The sequence below is a fragment of the Lipophrys pholis genome (assembly GCF_963383615.2).
Source record: "Lipophrys pholis genome assembly, contig: SCAFFOLD_357, whole genome shotgun sequence".
In the NCBI taxonomy this organism is placed as follows: domain Eukaryota; kingdom Metazoa; phylum Chordata; class Actinopteri; order Blenniiformes; family Blenniidae; genus Lipophrys; species Lipophrys pholis.
The window spans coordinates 29,615-34,467 of record NW_028292129.1 but is presented as its reverse complement, the minus strand read 5'-3'; positions in this window follow the sequence as shown (position 1 = coordinate 34,467).

The following is a 4,853-nucleotide window of genomic DNA, read 5'->3' as shown; positions in this document are numbered from 1 at the left end:
AGTTGGATAGTCTCTGAACTGTGGCAGAAGTTGTAAGAAAAGTATGCCATCCTCTCCGACGAACAGATCACGCTGGTAGTAGGCGGTTGTGGAAATGGAGGTGTAGCTGCGATGCTGCATGGAGATAGGTTGAATCCAGCTGTGAAGGGCAAACTCAGGATATTTGCTGACTCGAGTATCTACATCTTAACAAGCAATGCTGCCTCATAGGTCTACAAATCCCAGCTCTAAACATTTGCCCGTTTACTGCTCCCCTAAAAGCACAGCCCCCTACCACAAGCCTGCACAAATGAAACCTCTCCCGCAGAACTGTGCCTGCTACCCCCATACTACCTGCCCTACATCCAGCCAAACTCCTTCCTGATACTCTCGCAGTACGACCCCAAAGCACTGCTTTCCTTCCTGGGAGTGGGGTGCATCTCAGGGTTCAGCCTGAAATACTGCAGTTCTGATGAAATGCAGGAGATTGATTTTTACAGGCTGGTGGTCAATTCGTTAGTGGGCAGGATGGCAAGGCAGGTGGGGTGGGGAGGCTGGTCGATTGGCTGTCTGGAGTATGACTTCACCTTTGCAGAGCTTTTCCAAGGCAGTGCCTATACAGTTCCAAAACAGACCAACTGGACTGCTGCGATGGCCTTACACGCCTGGCTGTCAGACAACCTAACAGACACCTTCATGTCGGACCTGCTGCCATGGCCAGACAACCAACCCTGCTCCAACTCCTGACCCAGCACCCATGAACAAAACACATTGAACATCAAGCCTTTTTCTTCCTTCTTCTTTTCTTGATGTTCTCAAGAATCTGGTGCTGCAGAGGGTTCTCGCACTCCTCGTCCTACTCCTACTCCTCCTTGTACACTTCCCTTATCTTTTACAGAGGCAGGTAGCCTTGTCCCGGCAACACCTGAGTTGCCGGCATGCTGAGGTTGGGGTTGTTGGCAGACCAGTCGTATAGGGAACTGCTGAACTTATGCTCCTCCTCCGAATCGTGATGTTCAGTGTTGCTTCTTTTACCCTTTGTAATCCGGTAGCTTCTCCCAGAACTGGCGGATAGCCTCTTCTCCGGAAGCTAATCCTCCTCAAAGGAGCTGTCCTCCTTACTGTCAGCCCTCAGATCCCCATATTTCTAGAGATAGCGTTCTTCTCGCCTCGCTACTTCTTGTGCAGCTGCAGGGTACCTAGAGGAGACATGGTTGCTACTGTGCGGGGACTAGGGCTGGATGGGTGCAGGATGCTTCGGCTCGACAAAGATGCTAAACTTCTACGCGGATAGCTTCTTGACTCTGCTGCTGGAGCGTCTTTAAGGACGGTTCTATAAAGTCCTTTTCTATGAGCTGCTGACTCTGTTCTTGATCTACTAGAAGACGTATTCTTAAGCGAAGTCAGACTCTCGGACCAGCTGAGGGGCTACCTTTTTGATGGTTGGCTAGGAGGGCACTTTATGCTTCTAGCTGAGTCTGGAGACAGGGTTTGAGTAGGGCTGTGAGCGTTAGTGGGGGTGGCCGTTGATATGGGCGAGTTCTTCTTCAGTGAGATTGAGAATAGGCTTGTCGCCCTCCAGCTTGATGAGCTCACCAAGGCGTTAGATATTGCCCATGAACTTTTCCTTGATCAGTCGATTGCAAAACTCCCTTGGCAATCTCAATTAATATTTCTGCTTTTTGTTCTCGCTGTTGCTCAGAGAGAGGCGAATTGATTCGTCTTCGAGGAAAGCCTCGAAGGAGAAGAACTTGCTGTCGATCAGCTGCACCTTCTTGAACAGCTGGATCTAGCTGTGTGGCTTTAGCATTGATTACACTGGGGCAAGAGTTGTACTCTACCCCTCCAAGCACCTGGAGTCCTACCTGCTGAATAGAATGTCTTCATTTATCCCTCCTAGTCTGCGATCAATCATATCCTTAATCCTCAACAGTTCTTTTAGTCCGCTCTTGTCTGGTCGAGTAGGTGGGCTCTTCTTGTGAGCGACAATGTCAGCCTTTATCTTCTTCAGCTTCTTGTGGTGGGCTGTCATTTCTTGCTGGAACAGTTGGTCGCTGTTCAGTGCCCATCGCTTGCTCATCTCAATGTTTTGATAATTGAAACCATGAAGATTAACGAACATCACATCCGCACCCGAATCAACCAGCCTGATGCCTCCTCCTTTGCCAGACCACATCCAGCCAAAGAAATCACCATCAAACTGCACCATTCTCGCAGTTCCCACCCCAAATGCCAACCTGTCCTACCGACTCCCAACAGCTCGAGCAACAGACCTACCTGTACAGAGATCATAGGCAAGATAACAAGCGACTGCAAAAGTCAGTTGGCTTTTGAACCCCGATAAAGCAGGGAGACAGTAGTAGACAAGCCAGTCAGCAAGAGAAGAAGCTACTTCGAGGTCAGTCAGCAAGTGGACGACTGTATACATGAGCTGCAGCGATAGATTTGTAGACTCTACAAAGTCATGTGAGTGTTGATGGATGATGAATGAGATTAAAGACTGAGCTGTGACAGGGGTGCAAAGACAAGAGTGGTTCAATCGCATGGAATGCAGTTAAAGCGCCTTATAATCCGACCCTCATCTCGAATATATCTTCTCATCATACGACATCCTCCATCAGTTGCAGTTGCAGTTGCAGTTGCTCACCTTGGACACATCTATATATAGGATGGGCATACTACCTGCCAACAGCAAGACAAGTGGAGTGGATGCCTCCACTTGATGACCCTACCTTATGCTATTGTCAGAAGGTAGTGCTGACTGACCCTCTACTGTTTCTTCATCTGTGTCTGCAGAATGATACCTGGTTGGCGTAGAAGGATGTTGAGACATCGTACAATCCAGAAAGGAATGGCTGATGGGATGAGTTGTGCATGCAGCAGCCACCAAATGAATCAGTTAAATTAAAAAGTAGAGTTCTTTTTAAAGCTTAATTATAACCCATGCTCTGCGAACTGGAGGAGGTATAGCAGTGGTAGTCCTTCTCCTTTTAAATCAGGAGCAGGCTGCTCGGACTCTGGGAAAAGGCACTCCTCTCAGTCAACTCTTCACGCTCCTTGGTCAAAATCACTCGTAAGGCTAAGACCCAGCTCGCCAACCTCTAAGAGCTTTTCATCTCAGGGGACTAACTAATCCTGCTCAGAACCCGCAAGGCTTACCGGATCCGAAACAGTGAGTCGCTTTTGGACCTGTTCGCAAACCCACCTAGACAGCCGACCAGCAGCAGCACTCAGCTGTAGCAGCTGTAACGAGTGACGTTTGAGCAGCTGATCCTCAAGGACGCATGGCTGCTCTGTGAGAAAGGGCTCTGTGCAAGAGACATGAAAGCAGCTAGACAGATGAAGCTGGCACTCTCAACAACTGCTCCATCAACAACTGCTGATTCATCTACCCTTCTGGAGAGGATTGTCCTGCCTCTCCAGCTCTCAAGCTGCTTGCTCTTCCCTGCCAGGGACAGTCACCTGGCACGCTTCATGGAGTTTGTTATCATCTTCCAGCTGCAGTTCTACTCCACAGCCAACTTCCTTCAGACCGGACTTGCCAAGGAGGCCAACTACACAAAAAGGTATCCAGACGGCATGGAAATCAATGTCTCTGCTTTTGAGTCACTCCCTTCACGCTTCTTCTTTACCTGTAGCCATGCTGAGTACAGCTTGACAGGAGACATGCTGTTCGAAACTGCTAGAGAGGCAGGTGGTGGTAGGGTCGACATCAAGCCCAGTGGGATTATCAGGCTGGTCTATCCCAACGGGGTGGAGTGTGTCTGCCAGGGGTTTGTAGGGTACAAGATCAGCTGTACTTAGAATGGGGTGTTTTTGGACCTGTAAGGAGAGAGTGCATTCAACAGCGAAGGATAGGAAGGGAAGGTATGGGCAGATAGTTAGAACGGCATGAGGATGTAGCTGACAAACGATTCGACCAGCAGCATTTCCAAGGGGGAATGCCTAGGCTTCCACCTAATCACCTGGTAAGGCCGTGCTTCCCTCGACCTGCTCGAAGCCTAATTCCGAGTGCATAAACCTACTACTTCTCTCTGATTATAAATCATTCTAACATCTCATAGACTTCCTGCCTGATGATCGAGCGGGCTTGGCTGTCGACTTGTCGGTGGTGGGCCTGTGCAGCTGACTGTTGCTTTATGCAGCTGAGGAAGGACTTGTGTGCCCGGCTTGATGATACTTTGTAAGAGCTCATCGTGCTGAATATACTTTTCATACGACTGCGGTAGCTCTTCCTTTCCTTCGCGACATGAAGTGACTGCTTTTTGACAGGGGTCTGGTAGAGCAGCCGACTACTTCTACTCCTGCCTTGCTAACCTAGCTGCTTAATTCTGTGGACCAGCCTAACGATGTTCGGCCATTTACAAGTCCTGAGCTTTGAAAACACCACCTTGCTTTGATAGCTCACTTAGAATGAGCCTGGCCTTGGACTGGCCCTGAGAGTGGGTTTGTAGCCTTCTTGGATGAGCAGGCTGATGAGGCTGAGTAACTGCTGCTGGTAGTGGAGGGGGTTGTGGGTGAGATGCCAGCTGTGCTTATGACAGTCTTTGCAGCATTAGATACTCACCTCCTTCTCCATCACAATCCACCTTAATAATGATTCCTAAAGTCCTTAGGTTCTGCCTTTACAATCGCAACCTCGCTTAAGCCACTCGCAGGGATCTGCTCTACAAACCAGTCCAAGTGAAAGTGTTGCCCCCCTCCTACCACCCCGGCATCACCAGAATCAACGACCCTCGCTTCATCACGCAGCTGCTGAAAGCTGAAGCCAAGCCAATTCCAAAGCCCAAGCCAGCCCTGCTGATGATCAGCATCTTCCTGGGCTTCATCCTGTTCATAAACTGGGCCAGCTCGAAACTGCCATACCGGCCATA